This window comes from Pelodiscus sinensis, chromosome 1, assembly GCF_049634645.1.
Source record: "Pelodiscus sinensis isolate JC-2024 chromosome 1, ASM4963464v1, whole genome shotgun sequence".
Taxonomy (NCBI): Eukaryota; Metazoa; Chordata; order Testudines; family Trionychidae; genus Pelodiscus; species Pelodiscus sinensis.
Genome location: NC_134711.1, coordinates 62,152,611 through 62,168,126, shown reverse-complemented (window position 1 = coordinate 62,168,126; position 15,516 = coordinate 62,152,611). Strand labels below are relative to the sequence as shown.

Sequence of the window (15,516 nt, the reverse complement as noted above, 5' to 3'; positions counted from 1 at the left end):
GAGATGGCATCATTACCATGAAATATATTAATGTTGCAATAAGTCTGAAGTATAAAAAAACATATTTGGGTGGGGTGAATGCATAGGCTGGATCACCCAAGGAGAAAAATTAACAGATGTTTAGTAATGTTCCCTCTAACTCTTTTCCGTCTATGTGCAGAATAAATTATTTTCTGTGCATCAAGGTGTGTATTGATGTGCACCACCGGTAGAAACACAAAAACTAGCTGTGGGCATGCTGCTAATCAGCTAGGCAGCATTTGAATTAGGGATTTAAGTGAGTAGTCAACTAGTCGACTACCCAATAAGCCAAGGCTTATCAGGTAGTCGAGTTGACTGCTCATGTCCCCCGCTCCCCCCCTTTGCTGCCTCTGATACAGAGGCAGCAAGGGGGGGAAGCAGGAGCTGGTGCTGGGGGCAGCCTGCTTAAAAGCCAGTTCCCCCCTCAGCACTGTCTCTGCGGTGCCGCCTCCCCTCCACAGAAGCAGCAGTGTCGGGGAGGGGGTAGAGGGAAGCTGCCTCAAAGCAGCCCCTGCTTTGGTAGCAGCCCCTGAGCAGCCATGAACAGGGGCTGCTACCAGCCAGGCAGGCAGCCCAGTTCAGTCCCAGCTCATGTCAGGTCCAGGACCAAACCCCACTGTGTCTCGGCAATGTAAAAGGCAGTAGAAGCTAGGCAGCCTGTCCTCTGGCTTCTGTTGTCTTTTAAATTGCTGAGCCACAGCAGGGTTTGATCCCGGAACCAGCACGAGCCAGAACTGAGCTGGGCTGCCTATCGACTAATCAAGTAGTCGATAAAAATTTAATTGATTAATCAATTAGTAAATGAACTTCAATATCCCTAGTGGGATAAGGTTGCCAGGTGTCTGGTTTTGAACCGGACAGTCCAGTATTTGAGCTTTCTGTTTGGGGAAAAACATTGAGAAAATATATTAGTATTTTCTAAATAAGATGTAATGTAGATTGTGAGGTAATGTCAAGTGTGTCCAGTATTTTTGTTGAAACCATCTGGCAACCCTAAGTGGGGATCTTAGCGTACAGTTGTTTAAACGATTAACTGATAAGCCTGGGTTTATCATTTAATCCAAACAACTACACACCCGCACACACCACTTGCTTTCTCTGTATAGGGGAGGCGGGAGCCAGCTTTTAAGCTGGCTCTTCATGAGCACCAGGTCCTCTTCTCACCCTCCTCCCCCCCGTGCTCCTGCCTCTTTATCAGAGGCAGCAGTGTTGGGGGGCAGGTGGGAGCAGATACCCATGTCTCCCACAGAGGTGAGGGAGGGGGCAGGCGAGAACCAGTGTGGGGGAGGAGCTTGGGCTCCCTGTGGATAGGGGCTAGTGCCACTAATTCAGGCTTCATCAAACCAACAAGGGAGAAAGTTCCAAAGTGAAACTATCTGTATACTTGAGCCAGGTCTATACTAGAAACTTTTGCAATGTAGCATTGGTGGTTAAAAATGTAATTTTTGAGGCATTTCTTATACCAGCAAGAGTCCTAGTGCAGATATAGCTATATGGAATAAAAAATGCATGACAAATTACTATACAGTATATGTGCAAAAGCACTTTTTCTAGTATAAGCAATGTCTACACTGAGAGGGTTTGCCAGCATGTACCAGCAAACTTTTTCTAGAACAGATCTGGCCTATAGACAGCTTATTTAGAAGCAGAAAAGCTTCTCAGAGGGTGGAATCAGAGTAGAAGAAGATTATATGTACTTGTTTAGGAGAAAAGTTCATAGAATGGTTGACTATTTTTTACAAAAGCCAGAAAACAAAAATCATGACAAATGCTTTCATTGGATGCTTTTATACAATCGGGCCAACGCTTCTATTTTTAGTCCCAGAACTGCTGGAGTGGATGAGTTACATCATACATTTTAAAATTGTCAGAATTAATTGCATTCTGTAGAAAAAAATAAGTCTTTAGCTGAAATGGTCTAGTGCTTCTTCAGTTTAGACAACTATCTCCTGTCAATATCAAAACGCAGTCTGCAGTCTCTCCGGATCTCCTCCTACAAGTATGAAATAAATCTTAGGGAAATCTCAGACCATGCCTACAGGCAAAGGTAATCCTTCTGTCTATTTTAATTAACTGATTATTACATCTTTAGGAATAAGTAATAGCTGCTATTATTTAATCTTTTGTGAGGTAAATCTTGTCTCCTTAAAACTTTTTTGAAAGAAAGGGATATGTTCTCAACAACTGAGTAAAAAGAGCTTAGGTAAAAATGTAAATAAATGCAAGACTTATCCACATGCTTTACAACTAGTATCCTTTGTACTAGTGTCCAGACTATTAATGGTCATAAATCTGTAACTAAAAAAAAAAAAAAGAAACCACAAGTTAATTTTAAATTATTGTGCAAGTTAAAGACTGGTGACCCTCTCCTCACTGACCTACAATTATACCAGTGTTCCTTCAACTAGGATCCGAGTCTGGGGTCTTGCATTTCCTGCATCACTTGGGTTAAAAATAGAAACAAAGGAGCCTAACTCCTTATCATTACTTAAGCTTCTATGGGCCAGTCAAACAAAAAGGAGAAAACTTCAGAGAAAATTGGCTTTTGTGATCTTAAAATCGGCTGCTTTACAAGTTTTGGTGGGAGGATAAGGAATTAGGAGGATGCTAATGATCTACCTTTGCCTTATATGCCTTATAAGGAAATAGAGGAGCTGAGCATCTGCAATTTCAGTTTTATTCATGGACAGTACAAGTACTCAGCACCTCTGAAGATCAGACTCAAGAGAGATGATATAACATCTAAGGGCAGAAGTGCCTCTGTCAATCTTAGGAATGGTATTGACAGTCTCCGGGGGGGAGGGGAGAGTAAGCTCTAAGGTCTTTAGAACTCAGTGATGCCCTGGAAAAATAAGTAATAATAAAGGGTAAGGTAAAAACAATGGCAGAATAGATTGGCATCCTCAATCTCACAGCTAGCCAGAACATTTCTTAGATTTCTGAGGCCTCAAACAAGAGCTAAATCCCAAATTCTTTGCTTGGGAGTAAGGGAAATTCAGTTCATGAGCTGCTTCCTCCCCTTGTGGTCCTGTTCATACCAAGTTGGGTGGGTGAAGTAATAATTTGTTTTAACAGGGAGACTGGATGGAGTGAAGAGAAGGAGGTGGAGGCATCTTGTGAGATGCATTTTCCATGGAATGAAGTATCCTGAAAGAGTAGGCCCTCAATTGGCTTTACTTAGTTTAAGGATGCCCTTTCATGTCAGAGTGAAATCATCCGTTCTCTAATAATCCTTCTCCAAGAAGAGAAGAAATCATGTATTTTCATAGAAATGCTTGAGCTGCATTGGATGTGGATGTCCCATATCTTAATGCTACATATAAGTTGCATCTCTCTAGTTAGTGTGTGTCAGATGTAAAACAAAAGTGAATTTCTCTTTGCTTCATATTGAAGACTGCATCTTATCCTTCCTGTTCTTGTCCACATTGATTTTTTTTCTTTGTATTAATCCTGGATATTAAAAAAAGAGAGCCATTGAAATGGATAAAGTGAGCAAGACACACATGCTTGGGATATGCATGAACCAGAATTTGTAACTGGTTTTAGTCTTTTCTACATTTCTTCACTTCCCTCTCCTCTAAAATTTTCAGAGCTTAAGATGGAGAGAGAGAGAGAGAGAGAGAGATTTTTTGGTCCATTTGTAACACAATTTTCATGGGACATGTCACATTTTATATTCTCTGACTGGAAAAAAGTTTTACTTTTACCTGCAATAATAATATTGTTCAAGGGTGATATAGGCTTAATACTTAGGTCTCACTAGGACTTCTGTATTGAGAGCAGAATACAGTACTATTGATGAAAACAAACTTTCAAATGTAAAGGTTCTTTATTGTGTTGTAGCCTAATGTGCGCTCTATTATATGTGCTAATATAGTTAGTCTTTTGATTAATTCATTGGGAAACATTTGCAATTTAAATTGCAAAAGAAAGCAACCTTCACTGCATTCTTATTGCTCAGTGTTTCACTGCTATGCTTTTTTTCAGTAAGTTTGCTATGTAATAAATTAGCTCATGCAAATGAATGCATCTGTCTTCATTTCTCTTTGCCATTAGTTCATTATGCAGACATTAAACCCCAGAGAACAAGTAAAGAAATTGATTATGAAATACAGAGCACAAAGCCAGGAGGGAGGAAACTTCTGAATTATAGATATTTTTCCATTGGCAAACATCTTTAACAGAAATAGAAATCCCTCTGGATTTGAAATACTTATTGGCAGCTAAGGCCATCAGCACTTCTGTGATTCAGCACATTTTCCTGCAAGCCAGTATTTTATTTTGCAGTGCTTTAATCCAGCCTTGGCCTTGATGACACCTTTTTCTGATTTTTTTTTTTTGTAGTGCACTAATCATTAACTTAATGGTTACATTGAATGGTAAAATAAAGCCCTCTCTCGCCATTAGCAACTCCTTTTTGTAGACCTTAAGTTTCTCACATTTAATTTGGTGCTGTTGTTTCTGAATAATTTAAGTCATTAATTACTGTTAATTTTGTATTTTAAATTCATAATAGCCTATGGATTACATGCAACATTCATCTTGAAATACTCTATATGAGGTACAGGGGGCTGACAGCGACCATGAGTCCACGAGCAAGGTGAAGGGGGGGCCCAGTCTGCACCTCAAGAAGGGGCCTTAGACAGTCAGCCCTGTCCAGACCGCAGAGCTGGGTCCTCCCTCCAGCCCTCAAAGTAATGCGGTGCAGTGCTGTGGGGCTCCCATGGCAGTTCAAAAGGGCCCAGGACTCCAGCCACTGCTGCCATAGCAACAGTTGCAGCTGGGAACACTGGGGCCCTTTGCACCCCTCCACTCCCAGCCCATTGATGGGCCTGAAGAGATACCATTTAATATCAAAATTAAGTACTCTTTAGGGCTGTCAATTCACATGCGTTAATGCCTGCGATTAACACAAGGCAGGATTAACACGTTAATTATTTAATGCTTTAATCACAGGTGTTAATGCTGCACTGCACCTTTGAAGTGCTGCTCTGGCGCTTCAAGGGGCAGTGCAACATGGAGCCTGGGATCAGCTATGGTGTCCCCATCTGATGCCAGGCTCCAATGCCCCTGTGAAACACACGGAGGCACCATTTCAAAGGGGCAGCCTTCTCACATCTGAGCGGGGATCAGCTGTGTCGCAGCTGCCCCTTTGAAATGCCACCTCTGTGTGTTTCAAAGGGGCAGTTTCAAAGTTTCCGGGTGACATTTCCCCAGAACCCTGGGTCAGCTGGGGAGTCCCCAGTTGATCCTGGGTTCTGGGGAAATGCTGTAGGGAGCCTGTGATCAGCTCTATAGTCCCCAGCTGACCCTGGGCTTCACAGCAGCTGCCCCTTTGAAATGCCAGAGGCAGAGTTTTCAAGGGGCAGCTGCTGCACAGCTGTGGGGCAGCTGCCCCCTTTAAAACACTGTCTCTGGCATTTCAAAGGCGCGGCTGCTGTGGATCCCAGGGTCAGCTGTGTACTCCCTAGTTGAGCCTGGGCTTGGTGCGACAGCAGTCCCCAACTGGGGACTGCCCAGGTGATCCTGGGATTCCCGCAGCATTTCCCCAGAACCTGGGATCAGCTGACCCTGGATGCCACTGAAATGCCACACAGAATGCTTTATGCTGCCCCTTGGAAATGCCATCCCGGCGCTTCAAAGGGGTAGTGCTGCATGGAGCCCAGGGTCAGCTCAGGACTCCAGCTGATCCCGGGCTCCATGCAGCGCTGCTCCGTTGAAATGCTGCTGTGGCTGTGGCTTTCAAAGGGGAGGCAAACACGATTAATCAAGCAGTTAAATTTTTTAATCACTTGACAGCCCTCGTAATCTTTAATAATTTCCAGCACAACAGTTTCTGTTATGTGAACTGAAGCCTGGAGGTTCTGAATCTTCCCTTCCTCGATTCCTGGTAGCTGGAGCCTCACACACCATCCCTCTGGCTGCTGAAGCCCAGAACCCCATGACCCCCCCTCTCCTCCCCACCTGCTGGGCCCTGGAATTTTTTATAGCATGTTAGCCTCAGAAGGGGGGAGGGGATTGAAAACACATGATCTAGACTATCCTTAGTGTTTGTCTAACCTGCTCCTAAAAATATCAGTGATGGAGATTCCACAGCTAGGCAATTTATTCCAGTCTTCTCCTCCAGCTGCCATTTTTTCCAACAGCAGACACATTAGAAATGTGCCCTTCGATAAAACAAATGAGTAAACAAACAATAAATGTTTGTGATTACCATTCAAAAGTCAGTATAACTCTGTTATGCTTGTCAGATCTCCCATATCCATATATTTCCTACAATAATAGGCCACATGAAGTTTTAACATCTGAGAAAATAGATACATCAGTGCAAAAGATCACTAATAAGCAACATCTCCACCAGCATCGCATCCAATTCCCAGACTGCAGTTTACATTAACCCTGTGTGATATGTCTGGATCTCACATAGCTCAAAAAATAGTGCAATGTCTGATAGTAAATGGGATCATTACCACAGATAGCTTACCATTATTTAGAAACAAATGTTGCCATCTCTGCAATTGTATTTCATGCTACTAGGTTGCTTTGTGTCAGAGGGGTAGCCGTGTTAGTCTGAATCTGCATAGATAACGAGAAGTCCTGTGGCAACTTATAGGCTAACAGATTTATTAGAGCATGAGCTTTCATGGGCAAAGATCCACTTTGCCAGATGCATGTCACAGGTTGCATTGGATGCTGTCCTTTTCTGTAACAGGGCTGTCTGACTTATTCTCTAGAACAATGTTTCTTAAACTGTGTTCTGCGGTACACCGGTGTGCTGCGAGGCAGTTGGAGGTGTGCTGCAGAAAATAGAATTAAAAATGGCCACCCTTAAAGGGGAAGGCAACCTTTTTTTGCTCAATAACTTCCCCCGACCCTTTTTTCTCAATAACTTTCCCCCGACCCTTTTTTCCCCCACCTTTTTTTATTTTATTTTTTTTCCTCAACAAAAAATCCTCGGTGTTCCTCATAAAAAAAAATTGTTTGGTGTTCCTCAGTCTTAAAAAGTTTAAGGAACACTGCTCTAGAAAAAGGATATCAAACTGCTAAGTACCTTGATTAAAATAATAATCTGTTCCCAAGGCTGACAGGGTCAGATTAGTTGTTGGGCTAACAAGTAGCTGTACTTACATAGGGAGAAATCATAGCCCAATTGACTTTGTGAGGCCAGGATTTTACCCGCAGTCTTCTAAATGGGAGTGACAAAAGATGAGTTCACAAGGAAAACCATAAGCAGATTGTGAGTACTAAAATGAAATCCTGTGCTTCAAAGGCATCTGCTAGGGCTTTAAACCTCCCAATTTCTCCATAAATTAGGAACCTAATTGATTTACTTGGTATAAATCATAGGTTCATGAAGCTTAGATGCACAAAAGCTATCCCAAAGGATGTCAGCTTTTATTTTAATTCCAAAGTGGGAATTTTTGCACTATTTTAATGAAGCCTCTATGTGCCTTGGTTTCCCCTATATGGTGCATTGTTACCTAGCAGGTGAAAAAGGACCATATGCTCTCAGTTCAGGCTAAGACATAGGTGTGAAAGGTAAGAGCCTGAGGTACCATATCAGTGGAGCTCTTGAGAAGACAATGACAAACAATTGCCCAGATATGGACACCAAGCAATCAGTGGCCAGAGAGATATGGTCTTCCTTCACCTCTCAGGAGGAAGCTAGGACTCATTTCCCCAGCTCAGGAACAAAGAACGTAGGGAGAAGTGTGAGGGTGAAAATTAAGTGCTAGCTGCGGGTAAGCCATGGAGGGCAAACCTGGGAGTCTGATGAGGGAGATTAGATGGAGGAACAGACAGAGCTTGAACAATCAGTGTGGTTCATTAGTTTAGCAGGGCTCTGGCTACCCAGACTGGGCTATGCTTTAACCTTGATGTGTCTCCGCTCATCAAGGACTCCCTGTGCTGTGTTCTTGCTGAAAAACTCTACTTTTGACAGTGCTGGATGAGTGTCCCTCTGGATGCTGATGTAGTACACTGCTCTCTGACTGTATGGGTGTCCCTCAGGTGGGTTTCTCTCAGGAGGATTCACTGAACAGCACTTACAGTGTAAAGTAGGAGTGCTAAAGACCACAATCTAAGGAGACAGTGAAGCTGATGGGCTTACTCTGGTGGAAGAATGGAACCCCAAGAAGGTCCAGTACACTGAGAGGTCCTCCCAGAGTCTGTTCCAAAGCTGAGACCATAGCACCAATCCTGTGGGTCCATGGCAAGCACTTTAAGCAATTGGTTCAATATTATTTTTCTCAGGGCACGTCTAGATTACATGGCTCCGTAAACGGAGCCATGTAGATTTGTTTACTCAGCAAACGGAAATGAAGCAGCAATTTAAATAATCGCCGCTTCATTTAAATTAAAATGGCTGCCGCACTGTGCCGATCAGCTGTTTGGCAGCACAGCGCTGTAGTTTGGACGCTCCGTGGTCGACATCAAAGGCATTTGTCGACCTCCCCAGTAAACCTCATCCCACGAGGCATAACGGGGAGATCAACAAATGCCTTTGATGTCTACTGCGAAGCGTCCAGACTACAGCGCTGTGCTGCCAAACAGCTGATAGGCACAGCATGGCAGCCATTTTAATTTATATGAAGCGGTGATTATTTAAATCTCCGCTTCATTTCCCTTTGCCTACAACCCTAATCTACATGGCTCCGTTGACAGAGCCATGTAGTCTAGACATGCCCTCAGATATGCCAGTCACATAATGTTGTTAACATTTCTCTACCAAATTCCAGTGGCATCTACACTGAAAGTCTGTTATAACAGATTTTTTTTTTTTTGAGCAACCCTTATGTGACAAGCTATGTATTGAGTTTTATACACGGGAAAGAAAGCTCTCCTACTTCGTGGCATGCTTTGAGAGCAATATGTGATCACGTTCCCTTTTAAATGAATCAAAAGAAAAATCTCCCATTAATATAATTTCTCTAAAGGACAATAGGTAACATCTGTAGAGAATGTGAGCATTCATTTTCCAAAGTCTAACCCTTCTAAAGAGAGACAATGGCAAATATAATTATCATGCCAAATCTCCCTGAATACTAAAAAGTAGGAATAGAATATTTCAGCTGTGTATAACCTATAGATTAATAGGAATCTTACTTCCTATGTACTTAATATTTCTATTTATTAATCTAAATGGGGGAAAGTCTTCTACCTCTGCTTTCCAGAGAGCAGATGCTATTTAAAACTTCATATTTCATAATATTTTAAAAATTCATTAACATTCTGTATTTATAACTGTGAATAATAGTTTAACACAGTAGGATATAAATCTGGTTTAGCAAGTTCTATTCACATCCTCATACCGTTGATTGTATCCGTGTATGTAAGGGCCACAGCAAGAAGCTACAAAAATGAATGAGGGAAATTTCTATCTTGTAACCCATGTAAAACAAAAAAAAAAGAGAGAGTATAAATTATTGGTAATTACAGCAGTCTTGGGGTTTTATAATACCTACACGTAATGAATGAAATTTAAGCATAACCCAAGAGTCAAATATCTTCACATAAATAATGCTGCTCCCTTCTCTCAAAGGCTATTTCTTCATCCAAGGAAATAACCCACTCCACCTGTTCCCACAAATGCATAGAACTTAAAAGTGTTCTAATATTAATGGCAGAATGACTTCCTGTAATAAATCCTGGTGATTAAACTGTGATGGTTGCCTAGCTGCAAGCGATCATGGCCTCATTTTATATGTTTTGTGAAATCAGAATATAGTCCTGACCATAAGCCCATATACTTGGTGCTTTGAAAAGGCCAATTTCTCAAAGCTAAAAAGTATAATTAGAAAAATTGAGTGTTGGGGGGAATAACATAAAATGTGAATGATAATTGGGACTTATTTAAAAATACTTTATTAGATGTCTAGAATAACACAATTCCAAAATAATAAAAGAAGGCTTAAAATCATTCTGATTAAGAGGGGAGTTTAAGGCAACAGTAAAAATAAGTGAAATATACAAATCAAATGGAAAAATTGATGTTAACAATGAGTATACATCAACATTTAGGGAATGTTGACAATTGAGAAGAGATTTTGTGACCAATAAGGTTAAAAACAATAAAAGGAATCCCAGCAGTAATATAGTTATAATATTAGGTTTGAATATTAAAATTGTCAATTATAGTAAATAAGGCATTAGTAGTCAAATAAATATTTGTTTAGTATTTGTAAAGAAATGAGATGATATTATTTCCTTATCACTGTAAAGATATCAATTTCTAATTTATCAGTAACAAGGGATGATGTTAAAAAGCAACTATTGAAGTTTAATGTTTTTAAATCCATGGATCTGAGTAATTTGATCCCAAGAGTATTAAAAGCATTGACCAAGTAACTCTCTGAACAATTAATGTTGATTTTTTTAAAAATAAACCTTGCAACATTGGGGATAGTTCTAGATAACTGGGAAAAAGTCAGTCATGACAGTATTTTAAAAGGGTAAATTGGATGACTTTTGTAACTTATAGGCTGATTAGCCTGACATAAATTCTGAACAAAATTATGGAAAGGGTGATATCGAAAGTAATTGGCAAAGAATTAAAGGATGGTTTCATAATCATTGTTAGTCAACATTTTTTATGAAGAATGGGACTTGTCAGAGAAAATTGTTATTGCTTTAAGTGAAATCTCAAGTTTGGTCATAAAGGTAACTGTTGTCATACTGTAATAGTCTTCTATAAGGCATTTGACTTAGTCATGTAAGAAAGTCTGATTTGGGAGTAAAAAGCACTATATAACAATAGCAGAGTGGGTTGTTTCTTTTGGGGTTCAAAAAGGATCTATTCTTGGTAGAATAGTATCTAATACTGTTTATTAATTAACTGAAAGAAAGTATAAAATCATTACTGCTAACGTTTTCCAATGACAAAAATGGGTTGAGAGGTAAATAGTGACAAGTCATTTATACAGATGGACCTGGATTATTTTGTGAGGGGGGATCAATAGAAAAATATACGTTTTAATACAGTTGAATGAAAGCAGTGTGTCAGGATGATAAGTTTGTCAGGCCTGTCAGAAGTTGCTAACCGAGTCCTAAACCCATTGCCAGTAGGCATTAAGGATGTTAAGAGGTGACTAATTGGCTAATTGTCTAGTTCATACAGGCAGGCAGCACCACAGAGATGATGCTGGGGGGAACTGACTTTTAAGGTGGCTTCCCCCAGCACTGGCTCCTGCCTTCCCTTCCTTGCTGCCTCTTTATCGGGGCAGCAAGGGGGGGATGCCAGGAGTCGAGTAGTCAACTCGACTACCGTAAAATCACGACTATAATGCGCATCTATGTATAATGTGCACCCTAACTTTGCTATGTCAAAATCATGGAAAAAACTGAACACCTATCTATAATGCGCACCCTGAATTTGCTGTATTTCCTTCCCTTTTGGATTGCTGGTCAACTGCACGTGAGCGCACAAGTATATAATGCACGGCGTTTCGATGCTCTCTTTGTGATACCATGAGTTGTCTGCGATCTTACACTACAGCTGAAAAACTTAAGGTACTTAGGTATGCTGAGGCTCATGGCAACAAAGCTGCCAGCTGTGAATTTGATGGCATAGCAGAGTCTAACATTCAGCTTTGGAGATGGCAGAAAGAGCGCCTGCAAGCATTGCCTCAGATGAAGATGGCTGAGAGAGGTAAAAGCGCTGAATATCCTGAGGTGGAGGCCAAGCTGCTTGAGTGGATTGCTGAGCGTCGACAGCAAGGCAGTGGTGTTAGCATTGTGGAGGTTCGAATGAAGGCTTTGACTTTTGCGAAAACTTGTGCTAACACAGTTTAAAGCTTCGCATGGCTGGAGCAATCGATTCATGCATCAGCATGGCCTATTGGTCCAATGCCGAATGACAATCGCGCATAAGCTACCTGTGGACTCTGACACCGTTACTACAGTTCCAAAAGTTTATCATAAAACTACACAAGGAGCACAGGTATGACCTTTCATTAATCGGTAACGCAGATCAGACACCTTTAAATTTTGATAATCCTTACGATAGACCGTTTGAAGTGAAAAGTGCCAAGACCACCTCAATTGCTACCACAGGGCATGAAAAGTCGAGGTTCATTGTAATGCTTGCTTGCATGGCCGACGGAATGAAGCTGCCTCCTTATATTGTCTTCAAGTGCAAGACAATGCCAAAGAATGTTATATTCCCGAACACTGTTCACGTGCATGTTCACCCTAAAGGCTGGATTAACAAAGCTTTAATGCTTGATTGGCTACAGATGGTTTGGGCGAAGCGGCTGGGTGGATTTATGAGAAAGCGGTCTGTAATAGTTTTGGATGCATTTCATTGTCAGGATCAAGAAAAGGCTTCAGCAGTGCAAAACAGACTTTGCAATTATTCCTGGTGGAATGACCAAAATGTTGCAGCTGCTTGACGTGACAGTTAACAAGCCAATGAAAGATGCACTATGCAGGAAATGGAACACCTGGTTGTTGGAAGGTGAACATACATTTACTGCAGGTGGACGTATGCGAACTCTGACGCTGCAAGACATGACCCAGTGGATAGCAGATGTCTGGCTTCAACTTGATCCCGCCATCATAAGGAAGGTGGTTTCTGAAATTCAGCATCTCTAATGCTATGGATGGCAGCAAGGATGATGTCCTGTGGACAGATCCGAGCAACGATGAATCAGCCGAGGGCGAATTATGCGAAGATTACAATGACTTGTATTACCTGGATGAAGATGTCGAGGGCTATACCCTGGAAGATATTGCTCGTCTGTTCGAAGATTATTCTAACTACAGTGAATTCAAGGGCTTCAAAGATGAGTAGAAGATCAATTAACATATTTGCGTGTTTGAGCTGTGGTGTTGATTTCTTTACTTTTACTTACTTTTTTGAAAGTGTATATGATTGCTTGTCTATGCTAATAAAATTCAACTTAACCTCCAGTGTCTAGCAATTAATTAACTGACGCGGATCTGCCAAATGAAAACTTAAAAAAATTATTCCTGTAGATAATGAGCACCCGGACTTTGACGCTAAAAAGTCCGGGAAAAAAGTGCGCATTATACTCGTAATTTTACGGTAGTCATTTACATCCCTAGTTGGCATTGGTCTGTGCCACATGAGGTTGTGTGGGTCAGTAGAGGTTTCACACGGATATTGGATATAGAGATTAAAGGGAACATGACTTAACTAGACCAACTGGTTCAGGTACTGGGGCAGCTAAGTAATAGAAGACAGTAAGCTTGAGCATTAGATACAGTGCAGACTAGGAAGTGCTTGAAGAATGTGAAATCATATCTCAGGTGTGTTGAATATGACAAGTATATGCCACTGAGATTGAAAGCTCAGTTATGTAGTTCATCCGGTAATGCTGTACTGGTGCAGAAGCATGGGTGATAAAAGAACAGCAAGTGCAATGCCCATAGGTGCTTGAAATGAGATTTCCTCATGAAATAAAAAGTGTTACATGAAAGGACGGATGACAACATGGTTGCAAGTCAGAATTTGTGATGTGGCTGACAAAATTCAGAAAATACTAATTTCACTGGTTCAGGCACATACAGAGGATGAATGAAGAGGACCTTGTGGATTTAACATGGCAGAAGAGGGTGATAGAAAAGAGATTCCAATGAAAGCTGAGGAAGTAGTGGATGGATTACACAAAAGGAGATTGAGTAAGTGGATATCAGTGCCACCTCTTATAAAGGAAGGTGTCAGATGCTTGTATAAGAACCCAACCCAGATGATGGGATAAGGGGAAGGCGAAGTAGTAGTCTCTGAGTAAGTCCCAGCTCTTAAAGGAATCAGTTACAGTCATCCTAGTCAGTGTAATTCAAATTGATCTCTCTATATTCAGGCCCTCCTCTCTTACACCACACTCACTCACTCTTGGAGCCTGGGCACTTTTAGATTTTCAGAGTATAGGGGTTTTGTTTTTGTTCATTTGTTTGCACAAAAAATCCATACAAAATATAGTGTAAAAGAGCATCTCAAGCAAAGTAATTGCAAACACCACAGTGCATTCAAAAGACCAAAATTGAGAGCTAAATTTTCCCATTCAGAGCCACAAACCCCTTCTTCTTTTGGTATTGATTCCACCCCCTATTTTTTCTCCACAGAAACAAAGCAGCAATGTCTTTGACCTAAGATACAAAGAATCTATCATCTGTGTAGTCTCTGGCATGGGATCACTGCACATCAGAGTGCTGTCATGACTGCTGTTTGGGGTCGCTTATTTATGATTTTATGCCATGCCCTATTTGTGCTCTGTGTCAAATGTATAAGACTCTGGAGAGGGGGAAATGGTAATCTAGTCATTGCAACTTTATCCTAATTAACTAGATGAAATATTTCACTCTGCTTCTTGGGATGACACATCTCACCCACCAACTGCAAGATGAAAATACAGTAGAACTTGCATTGAAAGAAATCAGACTTAGAGAAGAAGAATTTTTCCTGGTTTATATTATTAGTGTTTGCACTGCATTGCTGTCATTCAGTATCTGTTTCTTACCCCCTCTATAGCCATCACTAATGAAAAGTCAGAGATTTCCACAGAAGAGAGAAAACTATCTTACTAAAAAACAAACAAACCAACAAAAACACCACCACCATTAAAGATGTTTACCTTAGGCGAGGTCAGGAGGCCTAATCTACTCTTTCCATACAAATTCTGCTTTCATTTTAATTGGAAAGTTCAACATCATGGGTAAATCTGTTTGTTTCATAAACCCAACCATGTTTCTGAAACATGGTATCATTTGTGATGTGATATCTGTACTATTAGCCAACCTGGTGTTTTTGTTGAATTCTCCAGCATTGTTGTCCCAGCAGCGTAGGAGTGGCTGTGAGCGTTTCTAGCCCTGTATAACCCTGTACAGATATGAAAAGCCTTGTCTGTGCCTGCTGTATATCAGCTCCTTACGCCCACAAGCAACACAAGCCCTTGCGTTTAGGCCTCATAGGCTCTGCTGTCACTCTGCAGGTTAGCAATAGGCACATTCCAGCCTCTGAGCATTTACCTGGCGTGTCCGGCCCCTCATCCATGGAACACTGTGCACACCAATTTACTGCTCCCAGAACAACTGTGCACCTCAAATCCCAGCTCCACTTAGCTCACAGCCCGGGCTGCTGACAGAATTGATGGACAAGATGGGGGAGCCTGACTCCTTACCCAGGACTGGAAAAGAAGGGGTGTTTATATGTCAATGATATTGAAGTGGCACTGCTATATAAAGAATATTGCATATTGTGCACACTATGCTTGGCTCAGGCTTGTACCACTATTAACATACTTTCAGGGTCCTAAATTCACTCTCAGATTTTTTATAGAGGGAAAAAAAGCAATATTTTGTTCCATGGTGTTTCTTAGTGCTGTAGTGTATTGATTTTTTTCAGTGCACTTTGAGGAGTCTCATGGGTTGTTATGTTTCAGAGAGGTAGCCATGTTAGTCTGTTTCAGCAAAAATAACAAAAAGTTCAGTGGCACCTTCAAGACTAACAAATGTATTACACTTCATTGTAGATGC

At 41.2% G+C, this 15,516-nt stretch overlaps 1 protein-coding gene across 17 annotated transcripts in view; it reads left to right on the top strand.

Moving 5' to 3' along the window:
- The window catches only part of GRIP1 (glutamate receptor interacting protein 1), a 511,591-nt gene that overhangs the window by 362,404 nt on the left and 133,671 nt on the right, over positions 1–15,516 (top strand). The gene's annotated exons all lie outside the window — the stretch shown is intronic.